A 15820-nucleotide genomic window follows, 5' to 3' on the forward strand; every position below is an offset into this window, starting at 1 on the left:
ACATGTCAAAGAGAATTTTAGAGACATTTACTAATATAAATTCCTTAATAGGGTCTCAAGAAATACAGTTGATTTATATATGTTAGCATGGATCAATAATAGCTTGCCTTAGGTTCGATAGCATGGAATGAAGCTCACGGGAGTGGCACTGTTTGACTTCAGATTTGGGTTGATGTCTTAGAAAGCACAAGCAGCCAAAGCAGAAAATAGATAAGCCAAGCCTTACAGAGGACAACATCGAGGAAATAAGTTTTGACATTTCAGTAAAAGCCAAACTAAACTATGATCATTGTATACAAATATTGATTATGTTGTCTGCTACTGAGAAAACAATTGAAATATTAGAAAGTTCTATCTGGATAGAGAGTATAATAACTCTGATCAAAGAAACAAGGAAACTTCAACAGGAGATCAATTAGTAAAGTCAGGGGTGAGGGTGGAAAGTCAGGGATGAGGGTGGAAACTGGAGACCTATTACTAAATAGTAATAACTGCATTATTTTAACCAAACCAGAGGGCACCTGAAATGTAGAGGCGGTAGGGGAACTGGTTAGATTAAGAATCTATGAAATCAAGATTTTTGTGTTTGTTTTGGCTTTTAATAAGCAGAAGAATCAATTTTTTATTCATAATCAAAAATACATTGGAAAAAACCTTGTTAATTATTTTAAATTCTGGCTTATACTGAGGAAAAAAAGTGAAAACAATTAAAATTAATACAATGTCATGATTTCAAGTATAAATCTGAAGCATTAGACAGGGACCAGCACTTGGCATAATGGCTATGTCGCTGGACTCCCATGTAGTTGACCATGGTTCGAGTCCCGAACCCAGTGGCTTAAACTAACACCAGGCACGCGTACGTGCATGCCCAAGATCCTAAGAGGAGAATGGAGGAGAAGGGATTGTAGCGTGGCCATCCCCCCTGGTGTGGGGGGGGGTGATTTCTTGCTTTCTGTGTCTCTATCTCTCTCTATCTTTCTGGCAAGCACACACGATTAGCAAAAATCTCTCCAAAATAAGGATTAGAGGTGTAAGTACCTGTCACACCTCTATGGGATGCCTTTTATTCAACCTGATCAAGATCCTGTATATTTCAGAGATTTACAAAATCTATTTCAGAGACCTGATCTAATGCACATTATGTTTTATTTATAATTCTAGGTTTTAGACTTCACTAGATATTTACTATTTATACTTCACCAGGTATTTTATAAATGTAAGTTACTCAGAGAATGCATAATTATTGAGTATGAAATATTTATTCACTTTATAAAACACTAGATATACATTTTTTTGTAACTAAAATAGTCACAACATAATTTAAACACCACTTTCTGGATTTAGTCTAGTTTCTATAAACCAATAAATATCTCTTTATGCCGCTTTCATTTTATTAAGTTACTCTTACATTTTTCTCTTTCCTTTCTCTAGCAGTAGTTCCCAGATGATCTAAAGGGGTCTCCAAGAGAAACACTGTCACAAAGAGGGAAAAATGGGAGGTTTGCATGTCTTGTCTTCCATCTCAGCAATGCCATTAAGTGGGCACTTTGTTATAAGTTAGATATGATTAACTGATATTTTCACTTGCCCGATTATACAGATCTGTGTGAGAAAGCAATTCTATCTATTGTATTATGAATTCATGGATTAGTTCTCCAAGCCACTTTGTGTTTTAGCAACTAAAAATCCTTTTTATTAGTTAATCTGAGATATACAGTAAGTTTTGCCAAATATATTCACCCTACTATACTTTATCACACTAAAAATCATGACTCTTACCTATTTATAATTTTGTTTCCATTCACCAACATCTGTCTATCCCCTCTCCTGATTCTTCTGAGCCTCTAGTATTAATTCTTCAACTCTTCTGTGAGATTTTCCTTTTGATTTCCACATGAGTGGGATCATGTAGTGTTTCTTCCTGTGCCTGGTTTATTTCATCCAACATAATGTCCTCCAGGCTCACTTACATCACCTCAAATGACAGGGTTTCGTTCTAACTTTAATGACTGGGTGATATTTCATTTATGTATGCGCCGTGCATGTCTGTTGCTTTGTTTCTATCCATTTGTTTGCTGTTTACGGACACTTAGGTTATTCCATACCTTAGTTACTGCGACTAGTGCTGAGATAAACATTAGGGCACATCTATCTTTATGACATGGTGATTTTTTCCTTTGGATATATGCCTGTTGTGGGATTTCTGGATCATATAGCAGTCCTATTTTGAGTTTTCTGAAGGCTCTCCATATCGTTTTTCATAATATCTGTCCTAATCTATATTCTCACCAACAGTAAAATGCAATATGTTAAGTTACAGAAGACCCAAAAGGCTACATAGTGTATGATTCTATTTATATTACATTTGGGAAAAGGCAAGACTATATTAAAATATCAGTGGTTGCTGAAATTGGGATTAAGGGAGAATATTTGACTACAAAGGGATACGAGAAAATATTTGAGAGATGATAAACTTGGTCTGTTACCTAGATAGTGTTGCTTGTTTTCTAAGTGTACAGATTTGGCAAAATTCACAGAATTGTATACAAAATAGAGTGAGTTTAATTCTACAAGAATTATATTCCATAAACCTGACTTGAAAAATAAAACATTTGCCTTGGTGTCATGCACTTCTTGGTATAATGTTCTAAGAAGGGTATATCATCTCTATGATTGTCTAGCTAAAAATGTGTTATTCCAATCCAACCATAAAATGTATCAGACAGGGCTAGCATATACTATGGTGTTGAAGGCACTGCATTCCCACATGGCCAACCCCAGTTTGAGTCCTGGACTTGGCACCTTGAAAATCACATTTAGCTTGTGATTTCCCTGAAGGAGAATGGAGGAGAAGGTATTTTGGCATGGCTGTACCCTCTGAGGGGTGACTTCTCACTTTCCATCTCTCTGTCTCTCACCAGTGATTGAATATGCCCTGTGTCAAAAGCCTAAAAATTAAAAATGTCAGATAGCAGAATGAGAGAGAGCCTATATAATAACTGCACAGTGCTTTTCAAAACTTTCAGGACCACGGAAATTAGAGAAAGAAGATTTGTCACAGATTCAAGAACTGACAAATGAAATTACAATTTCTGAAGTGGATGTTGGACAAAAAAACATTCATTAGTTGGACAACTGGCAAAATTTGGATAAGATCTATAGTCTGGTAAATAACATTGTATGTAACCATTTGGAATACATAATTTTACTGTTATTACATAAGATGATATTAGAGAAAAAAGGAAGAAACATAAGGCAACTATGTATCTTTTTTTGTTTTGTTTTTTAATGCTAGTGTTTGGATGCCTGTACATTGGTAAGGGTCAAAGGGAAACAACCTTCAACATGGACCGGTCATGCTACAAACTTTCCCTGCAATTCTTAATATTGCAGGATTCTAGTATGTGCTCATGCCCAGCATGGGTTTCAAGTCTGGGGTTGAGGGGGTTACTGGGACTGGAATGCTGGTCTACCATATTGGGTCCAGATTCCTCGGCATAGCACCTAACAAGTACATTAGGGGCCAGCCCTGTGCATATCATTTTTGCAATTATGTATAAATCTAAAAGCTAATAAAAAATATAAATAGTCTAGAATTTCTATTTCATGGTAGAATATATTAGGTAGTGGTCACTTTTTCATTAGTAAGAATAAACCTGTATAAAACTTGTATAAATTTCAAAAATAGTATTTTAAAGCCATCATAATATCCTGAAATTATAAAGTATTAAATGACCTCAACACCAGATGAGGAAAATAATTTCTTCTATGAGTTGATGACTGCTGGGTCTTTTATTTGATCTACAAATTTTCCATTTCCAGGCATGAGCTGAAGGTCAAGTTTTTGATAAATAGACAAACACCATTTAAAAAAAAAAAAGATAAATCAGCTGATATTTAATGTACTTCTGGGCTGAAATCTAGAGAATATTCAAATACATTGCCTATATGACAAACTAGGATATTTGTTCAGTTTGAGGTAGCACAGGAGACTGGAGCTGTAAGACAGAAAAACAGATTCGAATCTTCCACAGTCTGAAGGCATACATTTTCTCTAGGGTTCTAGATATTCTGTGCTGCAGATATCTTCTAGGTCTTTCTAGAGATTCAATAAATTTTCTTTGTATGCTACAAATAACTCTAATAACATAAAGTCTTACAAGTCTTACAACCAGAAAGTAGATCTTCTTGAAGCATAGTCTAATGGCATGAGACAAACTTACACCAGAAGCAACTGCAACAAATCCATGAAAATTCTCCCTGAAGACATTATGGATTTTAAACCCACATGTATGCCTGACTTAAAAGCTAAGCTTAAAACATCCAAAAGACAGAATTTTGAAAATGGAAAAGTCAGAAAACTACTTGGCAGGTTAACTGGATTTAGATGAAACCTATCTTTGTTTGTTTCACATTTCTCTTTCCCCTTAGCAAAAATTTATCTCCCAGGAAGTGCAAGATGTTGAGAAATTTCACTCTGTTTTTCCTAAATAGCCCCTGCTTGGGCATGACCCACTTAGGTTGGTAAAAAATACCAAGCTTTAGGTTTCATCTAAATCTAGCTAACCTGCCACCATTATCAGAAATGAAAGAGAGATAATCTTGCTAATATATAGTATTCTTGGTTGAAATTGTTTTTCACTCAATGCTCTGATTATATTTTCCCATTCTTTCCTTGTTCACATTACATCCAATGAGAGGTCCACTGTTAGCCTGATGGGATATCCTTCATAGGTAACTCAACGTTTCTCTCTTGCCAGTCTTAGTAGCTTGTCTTTGTCTGTGGTTTTGGCCAATCTGACTATAATGTGTCTTGGAGAAGATCTTCTTGGGTTGATCCTATTTGGGGTCCTTTTTATTTCTTGGATCTGGAACTTTGAATGCCTCTTAGGTTTGGAAAGTTTTCTTCCAAGTTTTCATGGAATAGATTATCAACTCCCTGATTAGTCTCTTCACCTTCTAGATACCGATTATCCAGATGTTTAGACTTTTAATGGTATCTAGAATTTCTCATATATAAATAAATATTCTCAAAAACATTTCATACAATTGAACATAAGTAATTATTTTCAGTTATTTTAACTACTCTTTAAATTTAATATCTGCTATTTAATAAGAGAGTTAAAATCTATTTTTAAAAAGTATATTATGAAAATTTATTAATTTCAATAAATCTTAATATGTTAATCAAATATTTAATATTTTCTATAAATTTACGATGTAGTTTCTGGACCAATTGATGTCGTGGCAACATAGTTATAAGACTATAAATATGTGCGTTTTATTTGTATGCATATATGTATTTTTTAATTGCCAGAGGGCAAGCACACTTGCCAAGGACAGATGTAGAAACAGAGAAGATGAAAGTACTCCCCCGATAGGCCATGGTCATGCTACAATTCCTTACCCCCCATTTCTCTGTCTGTTGGCATTTGGAACACACAGGCTCCCTGGCATATTTTTCAAGCCTCAAGGGCCAGGATACTAATGGTTGTGTGTGATGGTTCTGTTAATCTCCAGGCTATGAGGTCAGCCCTGTATTCATGTATTTAAACATGTAGGGACACTTTACCATATTTACTAAAAGCTGTACAGTTATACTTAATTTTAATACATGATACTTCATTCACTTTTCACCCAAATACAGAACTATATAATTTGCTACACACTTATATACTTATAAAAGTAATATTATACCCTTTACATGCTATTTGTTTATAAGTAACTAATAAATTTAGATAGACATTACATATTACCAATAAAATAATAAGAAAGAGCATACTAATTTATCTTTACTAAATTATAAAAATAAGGTAACATATTATACCTGTCTTTTGTTTTTGGTGGGGGGTGATTGCCTTATGGAACGTCCACTCCACAGAGAGAGAGACAGAGAGAAACAGTGAAAGGTGAGAAATCACTCCCAAGGAGAGATGACCATGCCACAATCCCTTCTCCCCCATTCTCCTCCCAGGATCTGGGCACACACACACATGCATCTAGCATGGTTTTCAAGCTACCAGATCCAAGACTTGAACCAATGTTAGCCAACAACTCCATATGCTCATCCCAAAATATCTCTAAAATTTTACATCTGTCTACTTTTGGTAATATCTCTTACCAAAGGCACATCATAATTTCCTTTTCAGTGCTTTTATATTTATTGAAATTTTATGAGCCTGTTTTATTTGTAACGGTAAATGCAGTTGATTTTTATATCAGAAAGTAATGCTGTTTTGCCTGCTTATACGCTGTGGCAGATATTTTCTATAAACAATGAGCTGTGTCTACGGATTTGAGGTTTCACTTAAAAAAATGCTTAAGGGCCAGCAAATGGCATGGTGGCTAAGGGCACTGGACTACCACATAGTTGACCACAGTTTGAGTCCCAGATCTGGTGGCTTTTTTTTCTTACTTTCTCTCTCTCTCTCTCTCTCTCTCTCTCTCTGTGTGTGTGTCTCTGTCTCTCATTGGTGAGCACACATCCCCTATAGCAAATTGGAAAAAGAAAAAAAATATCATAATGAATAAAACTAAATAAATAATTCTTTAAGAAATATTTAAATCTTGGGATAAAATAAAATATTTTAGTGAAAAACATTCATTGCAAATATTAATAATTTTACTTTCCCTCAATCCTGAGTATGTTAGCTTAAATCAATTGCATGTAAGTAAAAACATAACACTTTAGTCACAATATGATATATTGTAGTTTTGATTTGGTTCCGAAAAATTATTTTAAAAACTGACTCTAATATTTAAAGATAAAATTATTTGACAGATAGTTTTAAGTCTTTCCTTTCTACAAATGTAAAAAACACCAAATTGTGCTGTCAAGAGAAAAATCATAAAAAGTACATCTGATGACATATTAGCATAAGATTTTTGGCTTTGGGACCAGCAGTTAGTATAATGACTATGTCACTGGACTCCCATGTAGTCCACTGTGGTTCGAGTCCTGGACACGGTGGCTTAAACTCGTGATGGGCATGTGTGTGTGAGTGCCCAAGATCCCGAGAGGAGAATGGAGGAGAAGGGATTGTGGCGTGGCCATCCCCCCTGGGGGGTGATCTCTTGCTTTCTGTCTCTCTTTCTGGAGAAACCCTTTGGCAAAAAAAAAAAAAAAAAAAAAAAAAAAAAACCTCTCCAAAATAAAACATTTTTGGCTTTTAAGTTCAAGGAATTGGCTGATGTGGCTATTACAAAATTGCTTCTATTCCCATATATTAATTTATATTAATAAACTTGCCTGGTGCTTACTTTTTAAAATTATTTACTTATTTATTTATTTTAGGTTTTTGTCATAGAGCGTGTGCGATCAATGGAGATAAAGAGCAGAGAAGTGAGAAATTACTCCCTAGGGGAGATGGCCATGCTGCAATCCCTTCTCCAATCTCCTCAGGATTTGGGGCATGCATGCACACACACCCAAGGTGATTTTTCAAGCTGCTTGGTCAGACTCAAACTTCAGTCAGTGATGTGAAACTCCAGCATCTTAACCACTATACCACTTGCTGGCCCAGTGCTTACATTTTTAACAACAAATAATAGAAGTAAAATTGTTGCTACTGTTGTATTTTTCTAATAGTTTGCAATATGGACCCATGAACATGTAAATAATAGAATTAAGGACTCATTTATCTCACTAAGAAATATAGCCAACAAAACCTATGTGTATTTAATCACTACTTACTAAAATGTTTAATATATTTGTGTTATTCCTAATAATTACTATTTATATCAATTCAGAACAAAATTAACTTAGAACCTTATTATTTATGGAGAAATATTTAGAAAAGTTTTAACTTATAGGAATGTAGGTGGTTAGTAAGACTTTCCAGCATAGACTTTCACTACAATAGGATAACATTCTGTTATCAGTAACGAAGTAGAAATGAGTTCCAGAAGAGAGCCAACTCTGTGGTACAGTGGTTAAGGGTTGTTCAAGAAAAGGTGGATCCGGGGTGGACTGGGGGTTGAATCCCCAGTCTGGTCTACCCAAAGCATATGAGGCATGCACATGAGGGCCCAATAACCTGGTGGACTGAAGAAGGCAAAGGATCAAGGCATGCCAAGACCCAGAAGTATATCCAGAATATACAAGGCACTCAAACTCACTGGATTTAAAAAAAAATCATAAAAAATGGGCAATTGCTATAAACAGGCAGTTCTCAAAAGAATACACACAAATGCCCAGAAGTATTTTTATGAGAAAATGCTCAACCTTACTAATCATCAGAAAAATGCAAATTAAACCACAATGAGGTTTCATCTTACCCCAGTGAGATAGCTATTATCAAAAAGACTGAAAAAAAAATTCTGGCAAGGATGCTGAGAAAGGGGAATTCTTTAACACTGTTGGTAGAAATGTAAATTAAACAAGCATGTGGAAAACAATACACAGTTATCTCACATATCTAAAAATATAACCCATTGTTAAACAATGTATTTGGTTAACAAAGCACCACTAGGCATAATATCCAAAGGAAAGGAAATCAGTATGCCATAAATCCATCTGCACTGTTATTGCAGCACTATTCACAATAGCCAACATATGGAAATAAGGTTCTATAAAGACTAAATAAAGACACACACACACACACACACACACACACACACACACACAGTGGAACTTAAAGTCATTGTCAAAGAAGAAGCTAATCAGTCCCAAGGAACTCTAGAAAATAAAGTGCACATTCAAGTTTCAAATGCACTGAGGAAAAAGAACATCAGTAAAGGAAACCTTAAGTTGAGGTCTAAAAATAAAATGGAAGACTATTCAGAGCTAGCAGGTGGTGTGTTGTTTAAAACTCTAAACATGCACATGCTGACTTCGGTTTGAGTCCCTGACCTGGAAGCTTGCAATTCATGTTGGGCATGTGTGCATGCATGCCCAAAATCCCAGGAGGAGAAGGGATTGTAGCCAGCCCCCTAGGGGGGTGATTTCTCACTTTTCTTCTCTTGCTATCTTTCTCCACCAAGTGCATGTATTCTACGGCAAAAATAACAACAGCAAAAGAATATTCAGGGCAGAAAAAAAGAAGAGAAAAGAAGGCAGCTCTGGAACATAACCAATATAAGCATTTAAGGGGCAAGCAGAAGAAAACAATGTATATGATTAACAAAGTGCCTCAGGATAAAATAGATCATTTCCACCAGTTATATTTATATGCCAATCCTTGTGTTTTCAATTGCAGTGTATAGTTTCATCAATCCAAAATGTGTCTCCTCCGTCCAGCTCTCTAAAAGGTTCCAGAAGGATATATGCAAATGCTTAGTGTCTATTCTAATTGAAGATCTCAAAGGAATCTCAATTTTGGCACATCAAAACCTGTATCCTTCCTTCACAACTTTCTTTTCCCAAAATGTGTCCCATTTTCTTTGGTTTAAACACTGATTACTTCTTCTATTACATCGATGACAATCTAACTGGTCTCCTTGATTCACAGCATATTTCCCTTAGTCCAGTGGATCAAGATCTTTACTTCATTTATAGAACTCCTTCTCTGATGAAAGTAATGGGTACTTTTCCTATGAAAATTTACCTATGCATTGAACACAGAACATTATGTCTACAATATTAAAAGGATCATATACCCATTAATCCCATTCTTTACCCTCTATCAGTTCTTGGGCTCCAGGTTAATAATTCCTACAGGAAACCACTCTCAAAACTTCTTCCAGTGTAAGCACAAAGAGGTAAATCAGTACTGACCCTCTTCTGTATAACAAAATTCAAACTCTTGGGGAATCCAGACAGTGGCACAATGGTAAATTATGACACTCTTAAGGCTTACACACTTAGGAAGGTTCTGTGTTTGTATCCAGAGACCTCTCTGCAAACACCTGACACATACAATTCAGGGACAGCTGAAACTGGGAGTGGATTGAATCATCAAAATCCTGTTAGAGGTGCTGTCTCTCTGTCTCTGTATCTCTCTTGATCATAGAACAAAATAAATAAGTAAACTTAAAAAGGAAAAAGAAATTCATAATCTTTGATAGAGCCTAGAAGTTCGATTATATGTCTCTGTCCACATTTCCAGCCTCTCATTCGCCACTTATCCTCTTTCCTGGTCTAAATCACTTTATGTTTCTGGAATGCAACTTCTCTGATAATTCCATTACATTATCCTTGTTCTTACTGCTGAAAACTTCCTCTGTTTTTATCATCTGGATACTTATTTATGTTAAACACAGTTTAGGCATCATATTATCCAATTAAATCTTATCAAATTTCTTCCATCTACTTCCATCCTCTGCCTGGAATAGTTGTCTCTCCTATAAGTACCCATTATTCCAACAGTAACTCCCAAGTAGAATGGTGATTTTCATTAAAAAAAAAAAATCTTCTAATTCTGTGAATGAGTAACTGGAAGCTTTCTTTGTTTACTTGCCTTGGAAGAATGTATTAGAATGTTTTCATGGGGAAAGTATCCCTTCCCTTCCTTCTTTCTTAAAGGAGATAAGAGAAAGTTTCTGACCATTTCTGACCACAGACACTGTTTCCTACATAAATTCAATGAAAGAATCATTATTTTCCCTTCCTCTCCCTTTCCTCCTTTTTGTCTTCTAATAAAGCATGGGGAAAAGCTGTAACAGAGATAGTTCTGCAGCCTTATACTAAGTCCTTTAAGAAATGTCTCTCCTAATTCTTAATAGCAAACTTCAACCTAGTGGGTACAATTGCCTTTGTGTGTTCAGCTATCACTGTCATTTGACCTCAAAATATCTCTTGTTGTTCTTGGTGTCTCATTAAGTTCTTTGTTATGCAGGAGATTTTCTTCCTGCCTATAACGTGCACCAGCATAAGACCCATCAGACTTCCGCAGATGACTGGAGAACACACACCATGCCACACTGTACTGCTCCATTTACTCCTAAAGCATCTGTGCACAAATGTTTCTTCCCTCCTCAGGTCCAAACCTCAAACTCAGATGCATATTAATTTCTGTTGAGTTCTATCTGTTTATACAAGCAAATATTCTTGAACTAACAATGGAACATACTCAACCCAAACTCAAATCCTCATTATCGAGCTATTCATGTATTTAACATCTGCTACATTGCAAAGTTAATATCTGTCTTCTTTGTGGAGTATGACTTCATTAAATCTAATAACAACATATATTAACTCAATATCCTAGAGCATCCATCACACGATTGAAAAAATAGCTGTTAAGGAAGTGTCTAGAAACACATCATTGGGGAAATGAACTAAGACAGTGTTTATAAAACCAGTTCCTGAACATAGTGAGCACTGAGTAAATGTGAGCCTATTAATATAGTAGACAATGATTAAATGCTTACTGATTGCCAAGAAAAAAATGTAACAAGAAGTCTTAAAATATTTTTCATCTCTCGCAATTATTATATAACTGTAAAAATAACCTAAACATATTTTTTCCCGTTCTAGTTTTGAGATTTCTTATGTTTTTAGGACTCCTGGTATCCATGTGTCTCCAATAAAGACATTTCTCGGTAGGCATTTTCTAGAATAGAAAAGTCTCACTGAGAAATACAAAAATGTAATAGCTTATACCTTTTTACAGCTGGGCACCATTTCCTGAGGCTATACAGTGTGTACTGCACAGAAAGAAATAGAAATAAAGCTGACATTCTTAAAATTATATCACTCAAAACATTAACAGCCTCGGGCAAAGGAACAAATGGAAATTTATAATCTAAGAAATACAGTGAACTGGAGACTTTAAGATAAACAACCCAAAAAGTATGAGTATTGTAGATGAACTTACCAAATATTCATGTATCTGATGCAGAGAACAACTTAACCTATAAAAATGCATACCAGGTAGGGAATGCATTAGGAAGGCTGATCAATATTTTTGACAACTCTTTTTATAATGCTTATATAGACCAGAATTGTGATTTTTAACTGTTTTTTCTCTTTAACAACATAACCCTTTAAAATATATGTTATGTGAAACTTACATACAATTCCACTATGTAAGACAAATGAGTATGCAAGACTACTTAGAGGTTCTTTCTGCTTACATACCTGCTTTCCATTAACCCATATTCCATGTAGTTCCCTCTCCTAATTAAAACCACCCAACAGGTTATGCATATAAAATAAAAAGCAAACATCACATTCCAGCCTACAGAGCCCTGAGACCTAGTCCTGTTTTTTCTTTTCTTTTTTTTTTTTTTTTTGAGAGTTTTTTTTGTTGTTGTTGTTGTTATAAGTCATGCGTGCTTGCTGGAGAGACAGAGAGACAGAAAGCAAAAGAAAAAAAAAATCACCCCGTGGGGGAGATGGTCACACCACAACTCCTTCTCCTCTTGGGATTTTGGACATATACACACACATACCCAGCATGAGTTTCAAGCTGCCGGGTCTGGGACTTGAACCGCGGTTTACCACATGGTTATCCAGCAACCTAACCATTACATCACCAACTGGCCCCACCAACCACCAACCTTTCTTTTTTACTTTTTCTTTTTTAGAGGTCTTTGCCTTAGGGCATATGTACTTGCCAGATATATCTATATCTATATATCTATATCTATATCTATATCTATATCTATATCTATATCTATATCTATATCTATATCTATAGAGAGAGAGAAGAAGAAGACAGTGAGAGGGAAAGTGAGAAATCACACCCCCTAGGGAAAATGACCACACCACAGTCACTTCTCCTCCTGGGATCTTGGGCACTCACACACTCCTGGTCTGAGTTTCAGGCCACTGGGTCCGGGACTTGACCTGCAGTCAGCCATGTGGGAGTCCGATGATACAAACCACTACGCCATCTACGGGCCCCTGCCAACCTTTCTTACTTCTCATCCCTTTTCCCCAGTATTGACAATCTATGAGCACCTTCATTCTTTATTATGTCAAACTTGAACATCTGTTCTGCATTTTGTACTGGCTCTCTCCTCTGCCTAAAATCTTCTTTTATCTACATGTGCACAGTTGGATGGTTCCTTCCATCTATTCTTTACTGAAATGTCACCTCCTCAGAGAATCCTCTTTTAACCATCAAATGAAGTTTCACCATCACCTTCAATCACAACACTGTATTTAACTCTCTATATAATACTTACCATTAGTGTGTTCTCATTTTTTTGGGTTTCTATTCTATCTTCCTCTATATTAGATTGTATATTTTATGAAAACAAAGACCTTGTCTTTTTTATTCATTGATCTAGCATCAATATCTTAAACAGTGTCTGGTATAGTAGGTATGGACTGAATGGACAGAAGAATGAATGGATAAATAGATAAATAAATAAATGGATGATGGAGTAGGGCTCGTGTCTCTGTTTTCTCACACCTTATCCTCCTTGTTTTTTTAACCTTCTTGCTTTTATTTTTCCACTTCTAAATTGTGTTAGACAGATTCTGTCAAGGCCTCTGAAGAATTTTTAAAATGCAGACCTTTTCCAAATTCTTCCATATTCTTACAAAGACGCATGCTTGCTTTATAGATAGGATTAACTTTATTTGTTGAGAGAAATCAGTTTCCATATTAAGACACAACACTGACAGCCAAGTATGCCCAATCCTTCTCTTCTATATATGTAAACACTTTCTGTTTTATAAACATGACTTTTCAACCATAGCAGCAGACAAAGGCTTTGAAAACTGTCAGTAGTCTCATAGTCACACATTAAAGATAATGAGAAATTGATTTGCTCCTGACAGATTAGTTTGTTCCTTTAGCTTTACTGAGCAAGAATGATATAGAAGGAAACCAGATGGCTCTGACTAGGAGGAGGGACGGCTCTGGAAAACAAAAATGCATCAATGCAAATTTTGGAAGAAATACTGAATATTTGAAGATATTTTTTCTACTCCTGTCTTCAGTTACATAAATTTTCAAGATATGCCATGATAGCTCTTCTGTTATCATATTTTTTTAAATTACTCTAAACATACAAGATGTTATTCTGAAAAAAGTACATGGCACTTTACTGATGATGGTATATTTATATTTTCCAATATTTCTGCACTTTAGAAGGGAAAATAGAATCATGTACATAATTTTTTGAACTGCCAGAAGATACATGCACTCACCAGAGACAGAAAGACGTGTGTGTGTATGTGTGTGTGTGAGTGTGTGTGTGTACGTAGGGGAGGTAAACCTCCTATGAGTCACGGTCACATTTTAACCCTTTATCTTTCATTTCTCCACCATGTTGGGATTTAGCACATGCACACCAATGTGCTTACAGTGTTTCTTAGTTGCCAGGGTTGAGATTCGAATCCCAGTTGGTCAAGTGGAACTAGTTCCCTTAACCACTAAGTTACAGAATTGACCCCTGCATGTAAGAATTTTTACTTTCTTTAGGGCCAATTTTTAGCCCCCTGACATAAAGTCTTTAATGTCGCTTTTATTTCTATTAAAAAAAAAAGAATAATAGTTCTGCTACATAATTACTGTAAATTATAAATAAACAAAAATGAACATCTGGCTATAATCCAAGACAAGGACATAGTAGATGCTCCTAAAGTTCCAAAGAACTCCTGCTTTTAAAAGAAAGGAGTAAAGACACAGAATGTTGGTCATAATGTAATAATACATTTTAAATTTCTTGATTTCTAGTTCAGAAGTTCATCCATCTCAACTCTTGTTTAACTGTTACTAACTTCTTTACAACCCAGTCCCTACTCAAACACCTCTCTTAGAGAACGTAATTCTAAACTATTTTGGAATAAGTTCTTTGGTCATGTGTTGGATCTTTTATACTGTGGTTACTTTTGTTCAATTTGTTATATTTGTATTAATATTTATTTAATCAAAAGAAAATATCTTCACAGAAATCCTTGGTCTGGTAATTCATGCCCTTTCAAAATCCAGTAAGAATTGTGCCTTTTCATTCTTGCTTCTTTAAAGTCTCACTCTTCATCCTTTCCATTGTTATTTAAATATGCTGCAATATTTCCCATCATTCAACGACATTCATTAGCCTATGCATCTTTCTATAATAGTTATGTCTATATCCCTCTACTCCTGTTCATGAGCAATAAATTATATTTCCTTTTTCCTTTCATTTCTTAAGTCTCACTTGGATGTTAACTTCTCCAATAGGGATCCTGATCCATCCTATCTAAATATCTCTTGCAACTTCACTGATGATCTCCATTTACAAATTACATCTTGACATATTTATCAGCATTGTTCTGCCTTTGACAATTCTGTGATCTAATTCTAACCATTCTTTGGCTTTCTTTTTGAATATTTCTTCTCAGTATTTTTTTAAATTATGTATTAGTATTATTTGCAATAGGGCACATGCACTTGTTGGAGATACACAAAGAGAGAGAAAGAGAAAGTGAGAAATCACCCCCTGGGGAGGGGATGGTGACACAGCAATCCCCTCTTTGTCATTCTCTTGAGATTTTGGGCATGCACACACATGTGCAGGGTGTTTTTCAAGCTAATGGGTCTGGGACTCGAACTGCACAGTAAGGCATGTGAGATCCAGTCACTTTAACCAACATGAGGCTGGCTGGCCATCTTCTCAGCATTATAAGATGGTATCTTCTCCATCTGATTTCTAAATCCAGTAGGCTTCATTGTTTAGTTATAAGTCATCTTCTCTTAATCCTCTCTCTTGGTTAGAATCAATCTACTTTCTGGCTTCAATACTATTTATATTGACTTCCAAATCTCTCTTCTGAGCTCTAGCTTCATGAGATTAATTCCTCATATTATACCTTTACTTAAACGTCTTACAGGTATTTCCAACTTCACATCTTCAAAAGTAAACTTTTTTTGTTTCCAAACATCCATAATGAAGGCAATACTTAAAAAGTTTGAGGAGCATTCATCAAGTTTACAATATA

The sequence above is a fragment of the Tupaia chinensis genome, unplaced genomic scaffold (genome assembly GCF_000334495.1).
Source record: "Tupaia chinensis unplaced genomic scaffold, TupChi_1.0 Scaffold000402_1, whole genome shotgun sequence".
In the NCBI taxonomy this organism is placed as follows: domain Eukaryota; kingdom Metazoa; phylum Chordata; class Mammalia; order Scandentia; family Tupaiidae; genus Tupaia; species Tupaia belangeri.